Genomic DNA, 25,546 nt, shown 5'->3' with positions numbered 1-25,546 from the left:
CAGGACAGGATCCCTCCCAGGTAGCTTATTGTCTGTGCTTATTAGGGCAAACAGATCTCTGAATTCATTAGCAATATTTTTAAAAAGTGTTTGCTGTCTTTTTCTAAGAATTAAGGGGCTAGGGTGATAAAATGCTGATTCATGGGATAATCAAAAGGGAACCTGGAGTAAATGAATGAATTGGTATGTAAATAAAAGACTGGGCTTTAATCTGCAAGAAAGAACTACCCAGAGAGAATTGCTAGGAGAGTAAATACAGCTCTTTTAGAATTCTTTTCTAACAGTTTTTCTGACTTTGATCAGAAAAACCTAGGGGCTATATCTAGAGAGCCTTTAGAATTTTTTTCTAGTACAAGAGAGCTGTCTCTAGTAGAAATCTATGTCAGCAGACTACAGATCTGAGAGCTATCTACAAAGCTGTTGGGGTGTGGGGGACCTCGAGCAGAACCCAGAGATGTCTGCTTGTACCCACAATTGATTTCTGGTTGTTCTTTCACCAATCTAGAACATCCCTTCCTTAGAACCCCTCTCTAAGCCAAGGTTGGTCCTTGGCACCCTACCACCAACAAAGGAGTCTCTGGCCTCCTCCTCTGGGAAATGATTCCTTGTTTAGGAATCCTCACCTCCTCTAGCCAGACAATGACCTTGAATTCTCTTTGCCAACTTCCCAAATCCTATCCAAAGCCTTCAGCATCGCTTGGCATTTCCATATCCAATACCATCCCCAGTCCATAGGAAAAACAGAACCATCTAACTGCTCCTATAAAAATAGTCTTGTCAAACTCTCACAAGAACTTCACCTCAATTGAATGAAGCTCCTACTGCCAGCCCTTCTCAGGCCATGCCATTGGAACTCATGTACAGAACAACCCATTCTGACCCCTTATCTTTCCCTGATCCCCTATTCACTCCCTTACACTGTCATTACCACTCCCTCCTATGGAACTGTTCTAATCACTACCTACCCCAGCCATATGGCAACTCCTATCCATCCTCAGACAACATTGGGGACCTAGTCTTTCTCTCCCATCTGAACCAATGTCCTTCACCCTTCCTCCTAAATGGAAGGACCCCTTCAAAGTAATTCTTGTAACTACCACAGCCACTAAGCTTGAGTGTCTCCCTCATCGGACTCACCTATCCCACCTCAAGCCCTTTACTCCTCCACCTCAAGATAACCTCTCTTCCTATATATCAATCCAATAGGCCCCTGCTCCCTTAAGTTTCATAGAACACCAAGATCAACCATATTGTCCGTGGTTCCAGAAGAATAATGATTCACTCCAGCAGCCGTGCTCAACTCTACTGGATTGGACATAAGCTTTTCCTTCTTTCTCTCCTGTCTGCTTCTGTCCAGGACAATTCTTACTTATGAAGATTCAGAAGTCAAGAAATCCCGACTTCTAGCAAACAATCTTCCAAATCGGGTTGGGAAATTGTTTCATAGCATGTTGTTAGGAACCAACAATTTCATCACTTCCCTATCTTCCCCTCCTCCTCCAATCCATGACCTTTACTCCCACTTCCTCTGTGACCAAAAAGAAGACTTTTGTATAGAATGGCCAAACATATATGGAGGTTGCCCATACTGATCTTGCCAATACCACGTGCCCCCTGTGTAACCTTGCTCCGAGTCCCTCCTCTATATCGATGAAATGGGTCCTTCACCTCTATGTCATGGACCCATAGGATCCCAGATGGAAAGTAGACGTTACAAGTAAGTTCTACTGTTTCTTCAGCTTGTAGCACATGGTGTGCATGATAAAAATTCATAGAAAATATATCCTGATTACTCAGCCCCTGGAGATAGAAGAGAAGGAGGAAGTAACTCAACATTCCTCCAAGGTCATAACTTCTCTGACATCGCCTCTCTTAAATAATAAAAACTTGTCATTTCATCTCCTGCTTCAGACTCTGATCTCATCCTACCAGCTCCATGATGTCACTCCATCTGGCTGCTTTGGGGATTGCTGGCTGTGTGATCTCCCCCAGGAGTAGCTCACGACTGCCACTTACAGACTCTGTTCGTCAACTCTTCACAGACTGTCCTGCGTCCAACATTGCCACCATGTCCTACCTTGTTCATAGCTTTGACATGGCAAATTACTTTAAGACATCCAGGGCATTAAATTTCTTAGACTGCAATAAAACCCTGACCTTCAACACTACCCCTTAGCCAAAATGCCTTAATGTACTTGGAGTCAATGTCATAAACATAAGAATTGGGGGCCGGATATATGGCTCAGTGGTTAAGAGCCCTGATTAGTCTTCCAAAGGTCCTGAGTTTAATTCCCAACAACCACATGGTGCCTCACGATCATCTGTAATGAAATCTGATGTCCACTTCTCATGTGTCTGAAGACAGCTACAGTGTACTCAATGTACATAAAATAAATAAATAAATCTTTTTAAAAAATGTAAGAATTGGAGGTATTCAACGCTATAAAATGTAAGGAGATGTAGCTATTTGTAACACAGGAACATTGATGTTTCTGTGTGAAGAAAGTAATCCCAAGACATTTGAAGACAATTTAAGAAATCTGGGGCCTGGAGACGTAGCTCAGTTGATGAAGTACTTGCCTAGTAGCACAGGAAAAGCCCTGGGTTTATAGTCATAGGAGCATATAACCCAAGAATGATAGCCTATGCCTTTGATCTCAAGTTAGGAGATAGAAGGAGAGGAATCAAGACTTTGAGGTCATCTCCAACTACGCAGTAAGTTTGTGTGTAGACTGGGCTACAGGAGAGATCCTGCCTCTAAAATATGAAACAGGCGAGTGACCAGCAGGCAAGTGATCTAACATAGCTGAGGTGGAACCCTGTTTAAATCAAGGAAACTTGTCTCTCCAAGCTCTTAAATCTGACAGTGAAGTTAAACAGGTGTGTGTTAGACAGGTGAGAACATACAGTGTGTGTGTTTGAAGCATTTTCACAGTAAAAGGAAACACTAAGAAAAAATCCCACAAGGACACATACCCAATTAATGTGTGACAATTTGAATGAGAAATGTCCCCCACAGTCTTGGGTATTTCAATACTTGATTTTCAATTGGTGGCCTTGTTCAGAAAGTCTAAGAAGGTGTGGACTTGCAAGAAAACATGTCAGTGGGGGAAAAATGTAGATTTTCTTTTTAAAATATTGAATTTGTAAGCCTTATTTTGAGTTTATTTTCTCTACTTTCTGCTTGTGATTTTTGAGATGTGAGCTCTCACTGGGCAGTGGTGGGGACAGATGTCTAAGTTTGAGATCAGTCTGCTCAGAGGAAGTTCCAAGACAACCGGGGCTACACAGGGAAACTCTGTCTCAAAACAATGACGAGAAGACCTGAGTCTCTCAGTGAGCCACATGCCTGCCATGCCCGTGATGGGGACAGACACTTAGTTTACCGTTCTTGAACCATAAACCCAAATGGGCCCTTCCTTCTATAAGTTGCCATGGTCATGGTGTCCTATCACAGCTAACATAGAATGCCAAGAAAAAAGCCTGAATGTACCCTGACTGCATTGGACTGAGTGGGATGAGCTTGTGATGTGAGTTGTTTGTCTCGAGACATTTATAAGCCACATTCCTAATGCCAATATCTCAGACAGTAACCATAATTCTAAAGGTAGGTTCAGTTGGGTTGGATTTTAGATGTTCTACTCATATTGCTCAGACTGACCTCCAATTCCCAGGCTCAACCAATCCTCTTGCCTCAACTTCCTGAACAGCTAAGATACATGTGCCACAGCACAAAATTTGAAGAGGTAACTCTTCATGGTGGCATGGCGCTCTGATCCCAGCATGTGGGAAAGAGCAAGCAAGAAGATCAGGAGTTTAAGGCCAACTTTAGCTACAAACTGTGTTCAAGGCTGAATGGCATGAAAACCTGTCTTAAAATAAAATAAGTAACTAAAAGGAAAACCAAAAGGCCACTAACCCTGTGTGACTGGCTTCCTTAGAAAAAAGAGGAAACTTAGCCATAGACATGTATTCAGAGACAAAGGCCTGGAGCAAACTCATAGACTTCCAAAAGAAGCAGCTGACATCTGTATCTTCTAGCCCCACAGCTGAGAAAATTAATTTCAGTTGTTGAAGACACCATTGTGCACTCCTTTCTTCAGGAAGCTCTGGGGTCTAAGTTTAGGTTACTATAGCAAATACCTAATGGGTTGGCTTATAAACAATAGAAATGTATTGCTCCTAACTCTAAGCTGGGAAGTCTAAGACAAGACACCAGCAGATTCAGGACTAGGGGAGGGCTGTTCTCCCCATAGCAGACATTCACATTCACACATGGCAACAGTGAAAAGATTCCTTCTTCAGCCCCTTTAATGAGCTTTAATCCTCAGAGCGAGGATGGCCTTATGACTTGAAAAGGCCACACCCTTTAATACTACGACAGTTGGTGTCAAGTTCCAATCTATGAATTTGAGGGGACACAGACATTCAGAGCACAGAGCGATACAGAACTCCTGGTTTGGCAGCAAAGCTCTGGGGTCTTTCCTCAACTTTCACTCTCCTACCCTAACCCCAGAAACAGCTGCCTGAGAACTGCACAGTATGACAGGCAAGCCCAGCCAGCTGGCATTTGGAGCTCTGGCTAATCTGAAAGCAGTTGTCTCCCAGGTCCCTGAGCACTGCCCATCTGAACATCTGGAATTCAGCTGTGACAATCGTGGGCCTTCACTTCCCTCTGTGCTTGCTGGGATTTTTTTCCCCTAAAGTTAATAAGAACTGGGCATGTCGGTGCATGCCTTTAATCCCATCCCTTAGGAAGTGGAGGCAGGCAGATCTCTGTAAATTGCAGGCCAGCCAGGGATACACAGTGAGACTGCCTCAAGCAAGCAAGCAAACAAACAGAAAAAGTTAATAAGATATAGGAGATAGGATTATTACGTCTCAAAGAAATTCAAGACAAATGGCTGAGGTGCCTATTTAAAATGCCAAAGCCAATGCCAGCTACCAGTCTTCCTCTTCCCTACATCAAGTCCCAATTACAGACACATCCTAGATGGCACAGCCGACTCCACACTCTAAACCTCTCCAGCCCCTGAGCTTCCCTTCCCTTCCCCAGCTTCTCGGCCACTCTCATGACCTTGTTCAGTGTCTTCAGTCTGGACCCTTCCCAGCCTCTGGCTGACCTCTCCCTTCTATCTACAATAAACCCTCTCTTCAGCCATACCTAGGAGCTGTCCTGTCTTCATTTTTCAGTCAAGGGTATGCTGGAGAGAAAATAATATCCCTTATGGTCTTGTAGAGGACTCAGATTCAGTTCCCAGCCCCAACATGATGGTCAAATCCAGTTCCAGAGGATCTTGGGCTCTTATCTGGTCTCCATAGGCACTGGACAAATACATAGCACACATATGTACAAACAAAAAATAAACTTTAATTTAAAAAGAATAAAAAAAAAAAGAATCGGGCTAGGAGATGGCTCAGCAGTTAAGAGCACCGACTGCTCTTCCAGAGGTCCTGAGTTCAGTTCCCAGCAACCACATGGTGACTCTCAACTGTCTGTAACTCCAAGATTTGACACCTTCACACTCAGGCATAAATGCAGGCAAAATACCAATGCACATGAAATAAAAATAAAGAATTAAAAATAAGACATAAAAATAAAAAAATAATTTTATCATACCCCTCCCCCACTCCACCGCCCCAAGCTCTTGACTCTGTGGGGGTGATCCACTGACAGAAGCTTTGAGATGGAAATCTAGTTTCTGGGCAACTTCACCTACATTAATTCATAATGACCATTTACTGATATTTAAATTGTAATCGTTATTCAGGTAGAGTGAACCCATATTCAATTATTGAAATACTTAAACAACATCAGATCTTCTAAATGGCACCTCTCTGTTCACCCAGCCTATCTCTGGAAAGAAATGGCTCACAATCTAGCAATTGCTGGGTCCTCTGGAACCTGCTGTGCAGCCTTGACCTTTCACCTGAAAAGAGGGACGCTGGGTCTGCTCTAACCAGCTTTTCCAGTTAATCTCATTTAGCATGCTCCCAGCACTGCCCTCTCAATTCCTTAGGACGCATTGCCTCACAGCCGTGCCAAACAATACTGTAAATATTTCCTTCTATGTAGGAAGAAACCGGGGCTCAGAGAGATTAACTAGCTCAGAGCCACAGGGCAATGGAAGGGCAGAGTTCTGAATCGCAGCTCGGCACTTTCCAGTCTCATCCCTAGCCCATAAAGTCCTTTGTCTTTAGAAGAGGAGGCCACCCAGGGTCCTGGGGTGTCTGGGGGTTCTCAGAGCTCCTCTTTAATTCTGGGTCAACTACTACCACTTGAAGACACGGAACTTACCAAGACCAAGCAGTACAGCTACTAAACAGCTGCACACGGGTTCCAGAGTCTTCTGGCGCTCCAGAACGCCTTGGAGGTCAGGGCTGCGTAGGCGGCTAAATCACTTCCGAGGTGAATCTTCACTATTATCTTGACTGGATTGAAGATCACACATCTGTGTTTATGAAGGGGTTTCTAGTGAAGACTAAAGAAGGAGGAAAAACATACCCTGCTGTGGACGACACCACCCTGTGGGTTGCTGTCACAGACCGAATGAAAGGTGGAACTTGGGAAAGTGACCTGAGAACCAGCTTTCACCTGTTTCTTGACTGCACACGTGACCGGTCACCTTGTGCTCCTGTTGCCACAGATGGACCTGTCCTGGCTGCCACACTTTTTTCATATGACAGACTGCACTCTAGAACTACAAACCAAAAGAAACCCTTCCTTCCCCGAGTCCCCTGCGTCATATAACTGATGGACATTCCAAACCTTTCAAAACCAGAGGCAGGAGCTCTTAGAGGAGCACCTGGGCTCTCCCTGCCACCATAGGCTTTGAAGGTTTTAACCAGAAATTTGCCAGGCACCTGTCTGACCCCCAGTTCAGAATGTAGACATTCAGCAAGGCCATGTCTTTTGACCCTTGCCCTAATCTCTTAATTTTTATTTATTTTTGTTTGGTTCTGGTGACCTTCTAACTTTGCCTTTGTCTTTCCCATGGTGCTTAACCCCTTTGTGACCTAAAGTCTCCATAGTCCTAAAAACCAGTCCTGCTGGCCCAGCACAACAATACTGGGAAAGCGAAGTCACAGGACTGAGGCAGAAGATACCCATTCATGAGAGGAGCATGGGCGGCTTGAAAACAGACAAGGTGAAAAAAGAAGGCAGGCCAGGCCCCGCCTCCTCCAGGATGCTTCAGCTCGAACTGCAAAACCAGTCACTCAGCCTGCCCCTTTCCTAATGAAGACTGCAGTTCTTAGCACAGCTCCCCCACCCTTCCCTGTGAGGCTCTATGGGGGTGACCCACTGACGGGAGCTTTGAGATGGAAAGTACTCCAGGGAGGGTAGGAGTGGAGGAATCCAGGCTCACTGTCAAGGATAGTCTTCATTGGTCTGGAGAGATGGCTCAGAGGTTAGGGTCACTGACTTCTCTTCCAGAGGTCCTGAGTTCAGTTCCCAGCAACCAATTGGTAGCTCACAATATCTGTAATGAGATCTGATGCCCTCTTCTGGTGTGTCTGAAGACAGTGGCAGTGTATTCATATAAAGAAAAATAATTCTTCAGGAAAAAAAAAAAAAGAATAGTCTTCATCTAATTCCACTCTCCAATTAAATATGAGAAATACCCCTAAGGGTTATGTGGTTTTGTTACATGGTTTTATTTTTTTAAGATGGCACAAGATAGAATATTTTTTTATTTTTATTAAAAAATCAGAAGTCACATTAACTCTAATACATATACATAATATATATTATAATAGGATTACATAATGTAATACATATATGCAACACAGGCATAAAATTACTTTCAGCATTTAGCATGCACACTTTTTTTATGAACAAAAAGCCAGATATTTTCAACAATAGAGCAGAAACATCTTTTTCTTTATCAAGAAATGTACTTCCCTGAATCATTCTAAGTGGCTAAGGTGTATTTCATTGTATGCATAAAAGATAATAGTTTAAATCAGTTCCCCATCTTTGTGCTTGTGAGAAAACTGAAATTCCCTTTGGAGTATCAAGCAGGAGCTAGAGGAGGGAATATCCCAGCCTATTTAAAAGTCCTTAACCCTTCATCCCACCCACCAACCTACAGACTCAGTCCACATGGGCCGTTCTGCGTTGCTATGTAAGTTTTTCTAGGCTCAACCTGGAGGACTTTCAGTTGCTTCATTGTGTGTGTTCCATCCATAAATATGTCACAGGGCTGTGTCTTATCTTACTAGCTCTTCCTCCTCTTACCTCTGGAAGGAAGCAGACCACAGCCAAGGCAAAACAGCTGGCTCCGTCTGGAGTGTATTTGCAGCATGCAGTCTTGTACAGTGGAGCTCAGTTTCCTTGTTACACTGTCCACACAGGCACAACACACACACACACACACACACACACACACACACACACACACACTGGAATTCCCTGCCAGATTAGAGTAGGGGCCCTGGAACTAGCTATGAGGGAGTTGAAACACCTCTGCAATGAGAGGGTAAGACAAGGGTAAAGAAGAAATGATAAGATGAACATATGTACAAGTGCACATACACCACACGTGCACACATACATATATACAAGTGCACATACACCACACATGCACCATACATATTTACAGGTGCACATATACCAAACATGCACACATACATATGTACAAGTGCACATATACCACACATGCTAGTGCAAGCCCACTCCAGACCTTTGCACATGGGAGATGAAGAGTATATATAAAGAAACATAGTCATACCTCAGATCTTTCAGAGGAAGAAAACTTGAGCCAAGTAGGCTGAACACAAGGACTCTAATTGCTCTGTCTGACATTGCATGCCAATGTCAAGGGAGTCTGAGGGCACAGCCGCTGCTGCTCTTCCTCAGTTTGGTTTTTATTTTGTTTTGCTTTGTTTTGTCTTGTTTCAGACGGGATCTTGTATAGCTCAGACTAGCCTCAAACTTACTCTGACGTGGAGGACAGAAAGCTGGTGAACCTCCTGCCTCACTTCATGACTGCTACAGGTGTGTGCCACTATGCCCAGTGTGTGTGTTAATGTGGATTAAATTTTCTCTACCAACTGAGCTACACTCCCAGTCCACACACACAGCTTCTTTTTGATTGTGTCTGTAGGTGCAAAAGAAATGGACAAATTTCTAGATTCATCCAAACCACCAAAATTAAACCAAGAAGAAATCTATAACTCAAACAGACCCAAAACAAACATGATCGAAACAGTAGTAAAAAGTCTCGTGCCTAAAAAAGTCTAGACCCAAATAGACACATAGAATAATTCCACCAGACTTTCAAGGCTCTACAGCTAATCATTCTTATTTATTTTTTAAAAGAAGAAGAAACAAAGAAACAGAAAAGAGCATTGCCAAGCTCCTTCTGTAAGTCATCATCGCTCCAGTACCCAAACCAGGCAAAGACAACACAAGAGGGAAAAGTACAGTCATAGATCCGTGATCAACAGAGGCTCAAAATTCTCAATAAAGTATTCACAAGTCAAACACTGACATACGTCCAAAAGATTAGCCACCATCAACAAGTTAGTTCTGTCTCTGAGATACAAGAACATACCTCGGTATTATAACAGATGTATCTGAGAAACCTGTAGCCTCTATCATCCTAAACAGAGGAAAACTTGAAACAATCCCACTGAAATCAGGACGGAGACAGGGCTGATTGAGCTCTATCCTCCTTTCAACACTCTGCTCCAAGTGCCAGCCGCAGCAACCAAAGAAAGAGAAGGAAGTTGAAAGGAAACAAATAGGAAAAGAAGCCAAACTATCCCTGCTTGTAGAGGATATTAAACAGAAGAGACCCAAACTGTACCAGAGATCTTATAGGAATGATCAATAACTTCAGCAAAGTGACAGGAAACAGAACCAGCTAACGAAAACCAATAGCTTTTTAAAATTTTGTTTTTACTTTTTTTATTTATTGATTATGTTATTTATTTTATGCATGAGTGCTCTGCTGCATGTACACCTGCATGACAGAAGAGGGCATCAGATCCCTTTATAGATGGTCATGATGGGAATTGAACTCAGGACCTCTGGAAGAGCAGCCAGTGCTCTAACCATTGGGCCTTTTCTTCAGCCACACTAACTTTTTCATACAACAACAACAACAACACACACAGAGAGAGAGAGAGAGAGAGAGAGAGAGAGAGAGAGAGAGAGAGAGAGAGAGAGAGAAAGAGAGAGAGAGAGAGAGAGATGGACACACTCCTATTCACAATAGCCTAAATGAAATATGTAGGAGTAAACCTAACCGAGAAAGTGAAGGACCTCTAGAATAAAACTTTTACATCTCTGAACAGAGAGATACAGAGAGAATCTAAAAGATGGGAAGACATGTGTAGTTGTAAACTGTGAAAATGACCATTCTGCCAAGAGCCGTTTACAGATTCAATGCAATCCCAGTCAAAACTCCCATGTCATTCTTCGCAGAGAAGAAAAGTAACTGCTCTCTTTCCACAATAGTTAAGGAGTGGGAACAACCCGAGCATCTGTCAACTGATAAATGGTAGTGGGATGTGGCACGTGTACACTATGGAATACTAGTCAGCTGTTATAAAAATGAAACTATGAAATGTGTAGGTAAATAGATGGAACATATAAAAAAGTCACAGCAGTTGTTATTATCTATCTACTTGAATTAAATATTGTACACACACACAGTTTAAAAATTCCACACCTGGACTGACAGTGCTTTCCCCAAGAGTCATATATTACCTAACAAACTCCAACTCCAGGCACAAGAAGCCCATTTTTAGCTGCCGGGTAGGGTGCCTGAGACTCCCAGAGTAAACTCGTTGTCACTCTGGGTTGCTTCTCAGAGGTTGGAAGCCATACAAGCATAGAGCTGAAAGCACGATGACTTCAGACACAGGATCTAGGAGGCCCTGAGCTGGATCTGACCTGAAAGCCTCCTCCCTGAGGCCTAGCTTCCATGGTAACAAAAAATGCTGTGCAAGCTTCCAAGGGAGGAAAGCAAGCAGCAGTCCTACCCAGCTATGATGTCCGAGAACAACAACGATGACCAGAAGAACCATACAATAGCCCTATGGGCGCACCAGTGGCAGAATATCCTGAAGGTAGCCCAATAGCTCTCTAACTAGACTTAAGACCTGTTCGACGAGAGAAAGCATGCCTGGTACTAGTAACCTAGTTAACTACCCCAGGTTAGTAAGGTCATGAAGGACAACCTGCAACTGCTACTTTACTAAGACAGCATGACCCCTAACTGCACTCTAAATATTTATCTTTATATCTTATATCCTTATACTTCATATCCTTTACTTACCCAACACCCAGACAAGTATAGCTCTGACCCTCTTCTCTATGTGACAGAGACCATTACAGAAAAACACAACTGATCAAAAGTCACCACTGTGTGGTGCCCAGACCCAACCCATACATCTACGAAACAACTCCTGCACGTAAGGCTCAGGGAACTTCTTGGAAGAGGAGACAGAAAGAATGTGAAAACCAGAAGAACAGGAAGTCGGCTGTGAGACCGGATCTCCTAGAAACGTCAGGGAAGCTACACCCTTGTGGTTTCAATATGGCTTCCCAAGCAAGACTTGAATAAGCACACCAACAGCCAGCTAACACGGAAGGGGAAAATCTGACAAGAGCCTCAACCCTAAACAAAGAACTGTAGACAAATTAGGAATCCTGAGAGTAGAAGGAATACAGGTCCCTAAGGACGAGCACAGCAGTGGGTCATCCAATACCAAGTGGCCAGTCCTGAAAGTGATGTCGCACAGACTGAGCAGGTCGTATTTATGTATGTAGGGCAACAATTAAGGAAAAGGCCATGGATGTGAAAGAGACGGGGGGTACACATGACATGGGGGTGTTGGGAGGGAGAAAGGGGAGAGGAAATGATATAATTATACTTTCATCTCAAAAAAAATCTAAATATATTAAGTTTAAAAGAAACGTGGAAAAAGAGAACTGACTCCCAAAATACTGTCCTCTGACCTACACAAGTGCACATACTTGCATTCACATACATGTGAACACACACTCACACATACATAAATAACATTTTAAATTTTTAATTAATTAATTAATTATGTATGTATGTATGTATATGACTACACTGTAGCTGTCTTCAGACACACCAGAAGAGGGCATTAGATTCCCATTATAGATGGTTGTGAGCCACCATGTAGCTGCTGGGAATCTTCCTCTGGAAGAGCAGTCAGTGCTCTTAACTACTGAGCCATCTCTTCAGCCCACATTACCTATTTTTTAAGTTTTGTCACAATCAGCCTTTTTCCTGCACTCCCAGTTGTTTCTCACCCTAGCTGCTTCTACCCATCTCCTAAACACGCAAGAGGTCCAGGCTTCTCTGGGTGACCTCCTTGGCTTTCAGCCTTTCCCATCCCCTCAGAAGAACCGCTCAGAGCAAATCTCCACAAATGTCCCTACGAGAAAGCACTCTTGCATATAACTTAAGTCTCTCTCTTATATAGATATAATATATAATATATAATATATATGTATATATATATTATACATATCACTGCCGTGTGTGTTCTAATGCCTAGTTAAAGTCTTCTCTCACCTGCTGAATTCCAGTTCTTAAAGAACTGAGTCTGGATTTTAGTGGCCACTATTCTGCTTGTAGCCCAGGAAATTCTGTTACTACTGGCCCTGTTGGGTATTGCCCCACAATTTCCCTGCAAGCTCCAGCCCTCTGCACTTGAGGCATCACGGGGGGTGGGGGGGGGTCCACCTACAACCCAGACTCCTAGGAATGAGAGAAGGCTACGTACCTGTGTTTAGGCTGCTTTCATGGGTTGTACATTTGTTGAAACACTAGCTCCCTAGACAACATTTGAAAATAGTGTTTTTACCAAGATAAGCGATGCCAATTCAATTTGTCTACAGATCTCATAGGAGGGGGACCCTTCAACATAAGGATATACATTTGTGGGAAAGATATGAACGCACACACATAGCCATCTATATTCCAAGGAGTACATAAACTAGAAGAGAACCCTGAAGCATGTTTTCCTTCAACCCTGCTGGAACTTTGATTTTCAGACTCAGCCTCCAGAACCAAGAGATAATTCATTTGCATCGTTTTGTGCAGAGTCTTGCTGTAGTCCCCACATCAACCCAAACTCCTTACCCTGAGCCTCTCTCCTGTTCCAGCCTCCCTGGTAGCTGAGACTACGCATGTCCACCACCCTCCTGGCTTGGGATACTTTCTGGAAGCAGCTAATAGTGGAGACCTGCAGAGGTCGCTTAGGCTTTAGAGTGCTGGCTGCTCCTGTAGAGGCGTGGGCTCCGTTCTCAGCATCCACATGGTGGCACTCACAGCCATCTGTAAATTCAGTACCAGGGACTCCTATGCCCTCATCTGACCTTCCCTGGCATCTGGCAATACATGTGGTGCACAGTCATGCAAGTGAGCAAAACACTCATACACATAAACGAATAAAAACATTTTTCCGAAGACTTATTTATTTTTGTTTTATGTGGGTGAGTGTTTTTGCAAGCTCTTATGTCTGAGCCACATTTGTCCATTAGCAGAGGAGGCCAGAAGAGGGTGTCAGATCCCCTCAAACTGGAGTTACAGATGCCCTTTAGCCATCATGTGGGTGCTGGGATTTGAACTCACATATGTTAAAAGAACAGTCAGATCCTGTCTTTAGAAAATAAATAAATAAATAAATAAATAAATAAATAAATAAATAAATAAATAAATCACACACACACACACACACACACACACACACACACACACACACACACACACACGACAGGCAGGGCAAGGCCTATTGTTCCAAAGTTTCCGTGGGCCGTGGGCGTGCTGGTTCTGGGGTCTGATAATCAGAGGTGGAAAGGTTTCTAAAGGAGCAGAGACGTGGCCTTTGATATAGTTGCCAACAACCACATTTTCTATTCTGGGCACAGTGCCATCAAGAGCCTCAGCCACCCTCCCCCACCTTAGTGAGAAAGTTTATGCTAATGGTGGCCAGGTCTGTGAAGCCAAGGACTGGAGGGAAAGGGAGTTCTGAGCCTGGCTGGCCGGCTGCTCCCTCTGACGCACTCTGACGTACACCTTCCAGCTGTCCTCATCTTACTCCTCTCGTCTCTGTTCTCTCGTTGACCAAAGACAGCTCCTTCTCTGTTCCTTACTATTCAGGAGCTATTCAAAAATTACACTGAAAGAACTTCTGAGCCGGGCATGGTGGCACAAGGACACACCTTTGTGATCTCAGCACTTAGGAAGGGAAGACAGGAGGAACACACAAGTTCAGGGTCATCCTCAGCTGCGTGGCTGAGTTCCAGGCTAGGTAATGGGGACCCCTGTCATAAAAAAAGAAAGAGAGAGAGAGAGAGAGAGAGAGAGAGAGAGAGAGAGAGAGAGAGAGAGAGAGAGAGAGAGAACTATGCCCTGACTCCAAATTTAATTCCTCCCCACCATGAGCAAGCTGTTTCTTTTCTGAGGAACGTGAAGGAGACTAAGAGATTTTGTTATGGCGACAGGCAATGCGAGATCAGTGGCAAAGCCCCTGTAGATTACATACCATCTGGGGATAGTACCTAGAAGGGTAGACCTCTGCACTAATTTAAATGATGTTTAGCAGGAATGCAGGTGCAGGTGAGCAAAAGGTAGTTTCCATTAGTTAGAAATGGGTTTTTTTTTCACTTCCTGTTTCTAGTCTCTTTTTGCAGTGTTCCTGTATGAAACCACCGAGTTTCAGAAGCAGATGAGACTTATCAAAGGCCTGCCCCAAGCTCTGTCAACCCTGCCAGGTTAAATGATGCTGATTGTTCTCAAAGGGCGGGCATTGCTCGGCAAGCAGAAAAGCCTGCTCGAGAAACACCACTCACCGCCCTGTATCAGTCTCAATATTGAGTCTGAATGATTTCCCGATGGCGACTTGACCAAGATGGAAAAAATTTTTTCCGTCGCAACTCCCCCGGCACTGACTGGTGTTTCATCCTCTTCCGGTCCTTGTGAGACAGCAAGGGCAGACAGAGCTCCTGCAGTGTAGCGTTGAGCCTCTGCTCAGAGAACAGAAGATGGGTGGGGTGCTGTGTTGCCATGCAACCAAAGGCAACACAGCTGCTGGCCTCTGCCAGCTGGGCCAGCCCATTCAAACCGCAGGGAGTTTCAAATGGCTGTGTCCCCTAGAGACCCGGCCTAGCTCCACCAGGGGAAAAGCCGGCATTAGAATGGCTTCTACGATGACGCAGAGGAAGCCAAGAGGACGCTGTCAAGGCCTAGTCATCACTGACTCGCAGTTAGAATGCTTGGGCAGGAAAGAACTGCCAAGATCAGACAGCCTGGACAGACACACACACACACACACACACACCCCTTTCTTTTAAACTTAAAAGTTATTCTCTAAAAAAAAAGTTGCTTTTTTAAAAGCTATACAAAGTTCTTAATGTTTCTTTGCCAACAGAGTATAATGGGATTTTACAACTATAGAAAATATTACCTTTGCCTAAGAAACAGTATTTACCGGTGTGTGCACAGCTGGCTGACAAGACTGTCTACCACCCAGCACCATAACTGCTGGAATAAGCTAGCTCATGTTACAGGATTCCAAACGGGATGAGAAGGCTACAGAGACTGGCACACTCAGGTACTCAGCCTTCTGTGACTCAAAGTCACCGTATCTCAGCTTATTTTCGACAACTCACAGTAATTGCCAAGTATTGTTAGTGATAAGGAAAGTCCTTCTAGGGATGAGAAGATACTTAGCAGCACCATTCGGCCCCTTTTAATTCAGCTCTACCCAAGGAATCTCAACCTTCTGCTACCTCACGTACCTTCGCGCTCCTGTTTTAAGAGGAGCCTCCCCGCTTCCAAAGAACTGCCCCGTAGCTGTGAAACGAGGCAGAAGACAGATAAATCCCAATGCTGGTGACAGACAGCAACTTCACTTTGACAAATTGGGGTTCCAAACCTCTCAGCCTAGCTCGGGATCCTTTATCCAGTATCACCGCAAGCAGTATTGTCAGAGAGTGATTTCATCTGGTCGCACTAGGCGCTGGACCTGAGCCGGCCTGTGCCAGCATCTCCATCACTGGTTAAGTACCAACCTGTGAGTCTCCTGTACCTTCACCAGCACAAGCTTCTCCTGTTTCTCAGGTTTCTCTTCTTCTGATTTCATTTTGCTATGGAACACTCCGTCTGTTTCCTCCTTGTTAAATTGTTCTTGTGCACTTCGTCTTTCTCAGATTTCACTCATGTATACCAAATCTTCCTCTGCCCCCTCGATGGCCCCCACCTCCTCCCTTCAGAACACAGGGACACTTGGGACTACAGACCTCTCATATAATTTCTTAGTTGTTTGTTTTGTTTCCCAGGCTGGGGGACTTTGTGCGCTTCAGCTTTCTCTCCCCCTTCCTCCCTTCCTCTCTTCCTACTCCTCCTCCCCCACCCCCAGGAATTCACTCTGTACGCCAGGGGAGAGGAGTCTGGCTGACCTGATGAAGAGAGTCTGAAATGCATGCTCCCAGTTCTCACCTCAAATCACCATTAAGAAGTCGCTCCTCATTAGAGAAAGGACTGAAGGAACTGAAGGGTTTGCAATCCCATAAGAAGAACAACATCAACCAACCGGACCCCCACCCCCACCCCAAAGCTCCCAGGGACTAAATTACCATCCCAAGAGAATACAGGGATGGACCTATGGCTCCAGCTGCATATGTAGCAGAGGATGGCCTCGACGGACATCAATGGGAGAAGAGGCCCTTGGTCCTGTCAAAGCTCAATGCCCCAGGGTAGGGGATTGTCTGGGTGGGGAGGTGGGATGGAGTAGGTGGGTGAGGGAACACCCTCATAGAAGCAGGGGGAGGAGGGATGGGATAGCAGGTTTCTGGGGCGGGGGAGGCGGGAAAGGGAATAACATTTAAAATGTAAATAAAAAAAATCTAATAAAAGAAGACATATGAGAGAGAGAGAGAGAGAGAGAGAGAGAAATTGCTCCTCTTCCAGCCCAGATTCTCTTCAGCCACCAGCAACACTTCCACCTCTCTTCCTGGAATCAGTCAGAAATCCTGCGGCAGAAGTTCTTCCACACGGAAGATCTGCCAGGGGTGAGGGAGAATCTTTACAGATCCTAACAACATGCATAAAGCACAAAAATAAACACCAAGTTTATCAGTTATTGTTCCAGCTGTAGTTTATTAATCGTGCCAGAGACTTTCCTACTGCACCATTGTGACTTCTCTGACTGTATCTGCCCTTGTTAGATGTTCAACCCAGGCATGTTACTAAACTTCTTTAAGTCTAGATGTCCTCCTCCTCACAACATATATAATAGTACTTACCCTCTATTAGGGAAAATTACATGTTTTTTTTATACAGATTTGGCATGGTGCCTGGAACCCAGTAAATATTTATTGAATAGTGACTATGGTAACAAAAAGAGCTTGGGAGTTCAAAGCAGAATAAATGTAAAAGAATAAGACATAATTGATTTAGAGAGGTGTGTAAAGGAAAGGTTGATTTCTGTCCTGGTTAAGGTTACCACTGCTGTGAGGAAATACCATGACCACCTTTGGGGAGAAAAGGATGTATTACACTTCCACATTGCTGTTCACTGAAGTAAGTCAGGAAGGAAAACAAACAAGGCAGGAAACCGGAGGCAGGGACTGATGCAGAGGCCATGGAAGGGTGCTGCTTACTTGCTTGCTCACCATGACTTGCTCAGCCTGCTGTCTTATAGAACCCAGGACCACAGGGGTGGCACCATTCACAATGAATTGAACCCTCCCCACCAATCATTAATTAAGAAAATAGCATACAGGGTTACCTACAGGCAGATCTTCAGGAGGCATTTTCTCAACTGAGGCTCCCTCCTCTCTGATGATGCTAGCTTGTAGTTGACATAAACCTAGCCAGTCGTTGCTAACCCTTAGAATCAGGTGATTACCTCCTTTGGCTCTACATTCTATATAGCTGGGAGGGGGGTTGCAAGTTTGCCTTTGGGAGTGAAGCCCTATCTGAAAGTACTAAACTTTATGGACTTTTTTTTCATTACTTTCCAAGAACTGAAGAGACGCAGAGTGAAGATGGCTATATAATGAAGCTTTCACTTAAAAAAAAAAAAAAAGGAGTAACTAAGAGATGTTCGTGTGTTGACTGAAATGGCTGAGCAGGTCAGTGTCTCAGCACCACTATCAGAAAGCCAGGAGAACAGACAGTTCCGTGTGCCATAGTCACTGCTTGTAGCTCACAGCATGGCGTCTGGAACAGAGTGCACACTTCTTCCTATAAGATTTGTCGAAGTCAGTGGAGCAGGAAGCTTCCTACACCACCGTGGGGACGAGGCACTCAAGCCAATGTGGTCTCACGCTTAGGATTGAATGGTGGAAGAAATGTTGAACCAAACAAGGCATTTGTATAATCCTGATTGGTTGTCTTAGCAAGGCAAGGAGAGGAAAAGGATTGCTGGGCAGCAGGGACACAGAGAGCTATAAGTCGCCGATTTCTCACCCTCACACCATGGGTCTTCCCTGAAGAGAACAGCTGAGTTCTTCTCACCATATTTCTTATGCAAAGTAGGATAACCATAAAGTAGAAGACCGCACTGCTCTAGCAATTGGTGAACTGTAGGAAGGGCCGGCTTTAAAACAAGGATGGGCGGAGGATCCTGGGTGGTTTTTTGTTTTTTTGTTTTTTTTTTTTTCCAGAGCTGAGGACCAAACCCAGGGCCTTGCACTTGCTAGGCAAGTGCTCTACCACTGAGCTAAATCCCCAACCCGATCCTGGGAGGTTTAATTCAATTTTCTCTTTTGTGCTTGAAAGCTACGAGCACACTTTACGCAGTAGCGAGAGACTGGAAACAACACAATTGTCCATCTGTAGAAGGCAGCCATGGTGGAATATCGTGGAGCTGGAAAAGGCAAGTCACTTTACATGTTCATAAAGATCCTGAGATATATTGAGGCTCACTTTCTGACTGATTAAATATATTTTAGCTGGAACAGAAAGTATAAGAACTGAATATACTAAGAGACACCACGCGATGTTTCAACATGTCTCTAACTATCAGGTAAAGCATCCATCTTCTCAATCACATGGTAAAAACCACCCACGTCTTCTCTTCTAGTGTCCTGAGACAGTGCAAACTTATTATCTGCCAGCAGCAGGAGCCATCAGGAGGCCTCGTCCTAACTGTAACTAGTTCTCAGTGATGAAACGGTGCTCCATGGGCCAATCCCCTCCCCCGCTGAGCACACTTTATGCAGTAGCCATCAACTTTCCCAGACTCCGTGTGGGAGTGAGATCACAAGCTGCTTGTTCTTGGGTGCTTGGCTTTTCATTGGTTGATGGACATTTAGGTCGTTCTCTGTCTTTTGGGCTTTTATCAACAGTGCTCAATGAACCTGGAATGTACACGTTTATTTAACAGACTGGTTTTATTTCCTTTCAATTTTATTTCTTCTTCCTCCCACTGAAATGGGAATTCCGGGTTAAACTATACTTCTATTTTCCTTTTTCCCCATCCCGCCCCCTTTGGCTTTTTTGAGATAGGGACACACTTTGTAGCCCAGGATGGCTTGAACTCACTATATAGCCCAGGATGGCCTCGAACACATGAAGCTCCGGCCCCCAGCTCCTGAGTGGTAAAATCTCAGTTGTGTACACTAGGTTTAGTTTTCTCAGGGACTGCCACAGTATTTCCAGGATTGTATTTGTTTACGTCCCCACCAAAGGTGGGTGCAAGGGCTCCTTCTCTTCATATCCTCTCCAATACTTGCTATCATTTTGTCCTTTTGATGAGTTATTTTTATTGGGGTGAGGTGGTATTTTGCATTTCCCCAATAATTAGTGATTGAGAAATGACACGTGTGTCCCTGAGCGGGCGTGTGGTTATGCTTATCACTCTAGTCTAGTTTTCCCCTTTTACCAGGACTTAACTGCTGTCTACTAGATCAGTTAATTTCATCCTTTCTCTTTGGCTGAGTGTAGGGCTGAGAAGACACTGGTCTTTTGGGGAGGGGCTTGCTGTGAAGTAACTGAATGCATGTTTAGGGCAGAGAGGAGAGCAGCATGTTCTTCTGTCCCAGAGCTGTTATCACTGGAGCGTTCCACAGAGTGGCTCTCATGTTTTGGAACAAGCCTTTCTCTCTCTTCTCTCACTTCTGCTGTGGTTCCTGCAAAGTTCAATTACTCTTTCCCTTCAGGTTGAAATTTATGTAGCTGAGCAGTTCTTCCCAAGGAGCCAACCTCCTGTAATCCCTATGCTATTAAGTCTCCAGGGAGCCTTGTTACAAATGTATGTCCTTGGTTGACTGCATATACTTGCCAAAGGATTCTTAAACTCTTGTACTTGTTTATTTACTTTGTGTACCACATGCATGCAGGAGCCCTCAGAGGTCAGAAAAGGTGGCAGATGTCCTGCACCTGGGGTTGCAGGTGCTTGTGAACCCCAGTGGGGATGGTGGGAACCATCAAGGCCAGGTCCTCTGCAAAAGCAACAAATGTCTTAATCACCGGCCTGAACTTACCTTTACTGCTAGCAGATATTTCATACTTTTCAGCCCCCGAGAAAGAGAGATTGCTACTAATTAGCCTTGTGATTTTAAAGCACTTATTAGAACTTCGATGGGTTTTGTACTTACCAATTATTAGATATATAAATAATATTATAGAAAAGAATGGTTTGGGTTAGCTATGGGGTTAGGCTCAGAGGCTGTCATGTCCCTCCAGAGGTATGGTAGCTTTTTTTTTTAAATTTATTTATTTTATGTATTTTATGTAGACTGTAGCTGTCTTCAGACACACCAGAAGAGAGCATCAGATCCCATTACAGATGGTCGTGAGCCACCATGTGGTTGCTGGGATTTGAACTCAGGACCTCTGAAAGAACAGTCAGTGCTCTTAACCGCTGAGCCATTTCTCCAGTACCGGTATGGTAGCTTTTATACACCCTATGTGCCCTCATTCATTGAGTATGAATACTTTACTCTTTATTTTTTATTTTATTGTTTTATATGTATGAATCTTTGGCCTCCATGTATGTATGTATGTATAACACTCACAATTCCTGTGCTCTTGAAGGTTAAAGGAGGGCATTGGATCTCTTAGAATTGGAGTTACAGAGGGTTCTAATGCCTTGTGCATGTCCTGGGAATTGAACTCTGTAAACACAGCTAGTGCTCCTAACCACTGAACTATTGCTCTGGTCTCCACTATTCTTTTTTTTTTTTTTTTTTTTTTTGAGATTTTCATGCACGAGCACACTGTGTTTACTTCATTTCCATCCTTCCCTCTCCTCCTCCATATCCACTTTCAAATTCCTGACCTCTTCATCTATAATTACATGTGTGTGTGTGCGCATGCAGGGACACATACACACACACACACACACACACACACACACACACACACACACACACACTACTAAGTCCTCTTAGTGTTGCCCATACATACATGTGTTTAACACTGACTACTTAGAACAACTTGTCAGAGGGCTTGTTCCTGAAGAAAGCTAGCTCCCCTCCCTTTTGTCAGCACTGGTTGGTTGATGGTGGCTATTCGACTAGGGGTGGAGTCTGTGAACCTTTCCCACAACCATGCTGTCATATCATTGGTGTTGAGAGCTCATATGTGCAAATGTTCCTGTTGTGCCCAGAAGAGACACCTCACCGCGATCCTCCCAGCCCTCTGGCTCTTACGGAGTTTCCGGTCCCTCTTCCTCGATGTCCCTGAGCCTTGGTTGGAGATACTGTTGCATATGTTCCATTCCGTCTGGATATTTCATGATCACATATTCCCTGACTTTGACCAGCCGTAGTTCTCTGTTACAGCTCCGTCTACTGCAAATCGGAGCTTCTTTGATGAGGACAAGAGCGGCCTACAGGTAAAGGATGAGAATTTAGAAGGCAGTGATATCTATATTAACTTACCAAGATGTCAGCAGTAGATTCTCCTTTAGGATCCAAGATCCCTCTGGCCACACTTTTGGCTAGGTTTATGGTATCAGGTGTGCCTTCCCCCCAATGCTTTGGTCCCTAAGTCCACTAGAAAGCTGTTGGTCATCCCCAAGAAGTTAGTGTTAATAACGCTGTTGCTTGTTCACCGGATATAAATAGCTAGTAACACTGTTAATAAACCCCATATATCCTTCCCTTAATAAAGTCATGGGCATGAAAAACCACATCTCCATACTAGGTAAGCCCTGTGATGATTGGTGTTGGTTGTCAACTTGACTAGATTTGGAATAGCCTAGGAGATACAGCTCTGAATGTAACTTTGAGGATGTTTCCAGGGAGTTTTAACTGAGGGGGAAAACCATAACAAATGCGTGTGGTATCATCCTGTGGGATGGGTTCCCTGGACTGAATGAAAAGAGGGAAAGGGGGATCTGCAGAACTCCAGCACGTCCTCTTCTCATGCACCAGCTGCATGTTCTTCCTTTCTCACCATAGTGGACAGTGGTGATTTGAATGAAAATGGCCTCCACAGACCCATAGTGAGTGGCACTGTTAGGAGGTATGGCCTTGTTAGGGTAGGTGCAGTCTTCTTGGAGAAAAATGGGGCTTTGGGGTTTCACTTGCTCAAGCCAAGCACAGTATCACTTGCTCTCCTGCTGTCTGACAGTCCGGATGTAGAACCTCAGGAACCTCTCCAGCACCATGTCTGCCTGCCTGTCACCACTCTTTCCACCATGACAAACATGGACTAAACCTCTAAACTGTAAGCCAGATCCAATTAAATGTCTTTCTTTCTAAGAGTTGCTGTGGTCATGGTGTCTTGTCATAGCAATAGAAACCCTAAGTAAGGCATAAACCATAGTCCCACAAACCATGAGCCAAAATAAACCCTTCCTTCCTTCCATTGCTTTGTCAGGCATTTCGTAAACTGTGAGAAAACTAATTTATACAACCCCCTTGAGAGAATCGTGCAACTAGTTACAGAACTCGTTTCCTTCAAAAACCACACTTTAAAGGATACAGTTTGCCTGTAGGACACTTGACACCCTGGCTGTCACACTGAATGTTCAAGGGATCTTCATATGCAAATAAATGCCTTGCCCACTCAAGTCCTCTTAGGACAAATAGCTCTAAGTCAAATTTACCTGGTGTCCTCAGCGTCATCTGATTTTCTCGGTTTAATAAGATATTTTGCCTTTATAAAAAATAATCTGATGAAATCGGATACTGTGTGGTCCTGTTTATAGAAAACGACATGGTGAGATGGTCTGATGGTTAAGGGCAGCTGTTGCTCTTACAGAGAACCCAGGTTCAGTTTCCAGAACCCACATGGTTCACAGCCCTCTGTAACTCCACTTCTGGTGAATCCAATGCCCTCTTCTGACTTCCCTGGGCACCAGGTATACATGTGGTGTACAAACGTACATGGAGGAAAAATACTCATATGCTTATTAAAATAAAACAAATAAATCTAAACCATTTTATTAAGAAAGTAAAATGTCGCCTGGCAGTGGTGGCTCATGCCTTAATAGCAGCACTTGGGAGGCAGAGGCAGGTGGATCTTTAAGTCTGAGGCCAACCTGAGTTTCAAGACAGCCAGAGCTGTCGGAGAAACCCCGTCTCCAGAGACAGAGATAGAGACAGAGAGAGACAAAGAAAGAGTAAGGAAAAGAGAAGAGAAGAGAAAAGAAAGAACAAGAAAAGAAAAAAATGTCTGGAATCAAATTCTGTTCCTGGTTCCACAATTCTGTGGCTAAGATAACTGTCCATTTTAAATGTGCAGTCTGTATGAAATGTGAATTGTATCTTCATAAAACTTTTTGTTTTGTATCAAGTAGCCTAGGCTGGCCTCGAATTAGGTACTTAGCCCAGGATGACCTTGCATTTTGGGTCCTCCTTTGTCCATCTGCAGCATGTTGCGATTACAGGCACGTGCCACCACTCCCATTTTTTTTTCAGTGCAGGGGCTTTGTGCATGCTAGTCAAAGAGTACTCTACCATTTGAGCTACTTCACGTGTGGGTATGTGAGGGTATTTGTGTCTGTGCTCACCAGTATATGACCACATACAGAGGCCAGAGGAGGATATCAGGCCTTCCCCTGCCACTGGCTTGCTCCTACTTTGAAAAAGAATCTGTCACTTAACCTGGAACGTGCTATTTCAGATAGACTGGTAGCCAGCAGTCTCTGGTAATCCCCTGCCTCACGTAGCCCAGGCCTGCCTCAGCCTCTCAGGGCCCTGGGCTGTAGCTGCCTGTGTGGCCATGCCTAGTTTTTCACATGATTTTGTAGCTAGAACTTGAAGCCTTGGCTTGCTTACATATCAGGCATTCTAACCCCCTGAGCCAACTCCCCAGGCTTGACATTGTTGTTTTAAAGGGCAGAGTCTGATAATAACACTTAGCACTTGGGAGACTGAGGTAGGAAGATTATGAGTTCAGGGTCAGCCTGGGCTGCACAGTGAGTTTGAGGCTGCCTTAGGCTAAATGTCAAAACCCAATGACAAAACAAAAGGAGACAAGCCGTTTTACCCCACCGAAGAAGAGTCCCTCATCCTCCAACTTCTTCTGTACACAGTGTCTATTTGAGTCCTTTTCATACTCTCTTAGAGTTAGTGAGCGACTGTGCAGTCAGAGGCCACAGTCAGGCCTTGGATACCAAGTATCCTTGTTCTCAGTCAACAGTAAACATGACTAATGTCACCATGGCTCAATTCAACCACACACATGGACACAGGAAGTTTGGGACATGGGGCTGGCACACTGATGAGCTGGAGAGGCGGTGCTTGGCTAAACTTGGATTTCAAGGCTGAGGTGTTGGGGGAGGTTGAAAAAAAAATATCTTCCCAGACCGTGGAGCGGAAAGTTACCGTGGAAGGAACTGAAGAAAAGGGGAATTCTCCAGTTTGGCATGAAGATAGCTACCAGCTGGGAATCTGTGAGAACAGATTTTTTTCAGCCCAGTGTTCCCTCAATAACTTCCAGCCCAGGACTCCTCTTCTACCTCACTCCTCTTCGGCATGAATTTCCTGTCATTATTTTGTTGTTTGTTTGAGACAGAATCTCACATAGCCCCAGGCTGCCCTCAAATTCATTAAGTAGCCTGACATCTGACTCCAGAGTTTTAGAACAGCAGACACATGCCTCTGAGTCCAGTCTGTGGGATGCTGGGGGATCAAGCCAGCACCTTGTGGGTACTCGATAGGCAGTCTAGTGCTGTCTTCATCCTCTTCTCTACAAGATTCAAAGGCAACCATAGAAGGGCAGGGGAGGGGGCACAGAAGAGAGGTCTGTGTGAAGACGATTGCACCAGAGGCTAGAGGAGCCAGGAGCACAAGGACAACCGGCACAAAGTTTGATCAAATAAGCCAAGAAGGTGGCTAACGACTTTTGTGTACCTCACCCTTCTGTATCGGTGACTTGCATAGCCATAACCGCAAAGACGTCTGGGAGATGTAATTCTAAACTTTTCAGCCTCTGGCCACACATAAGGGCACCCTAAAATGAAGTGTTTCCAGTTGTCTTTGTCTGGGTTCAGGGGTAGCCTTGACTTTTTTTTTTTTCAGATACACCTGAAGTCAACGGTAAGACTCACTCTCATTTATCTCCCCAATATACCATAAGGAGTCTACACACAC

At 44.4% G+C, this 25,546-nt stretch overlaps 1 long non-coding RNA gene and 1 other non-coding gene across 2 annotated transcripts; one reads left to right on the top strand and one right to left on the bottom strand.

Moving 5' to 3' along the window:
• Positions 1–247: 247 nt before the first annotated feature.
• On the top strand, positions 248–312 carry LOC120102618 (U7 small nuclear RNA). Its single transcript, XR_005504248.1, has one exon. It is a non-coding gene; the product is annotated as a U7 small nuclear RNA (small nuclear RNA).
• Positions 313–5,351: 5,039 nt separating this feature from the next.
• Positions 5,352–25,480, bottom strand: LOC120102473 (uncharacterized). The gene is made up of 2 exons (XR_005504116.2): positions 21,653–25,480; positions 5,352–20,440 (listed from the first exon to the last, which is right to left on the bottom strand). It is a non-coding gene; the product is annotated as an uncharacterized LOC120102473 (long non-coding RNA).
• Positions 25,481–25,546: the final 66 nt, after the last annotated feature.

This window comes from Rattus norvegicus, chromosome 4 (genome assembly GCF_036323735.1).
Source record: "Rattus norvegicus strain BN/NHsdMcwi chromosome 4, GRCr8, whole genome shotgun sequence".
NCBI lineage: Eukaryota > Metazoa > Chordata > Mammalia > Rodentia > Muridae > Rattus > Rattus norvegicus.
The sequence above is the reverse complement of the archived record's forward strand: the minus strand, read 5'-3'. Positions and strand labels throughout refer to the sequence as shown.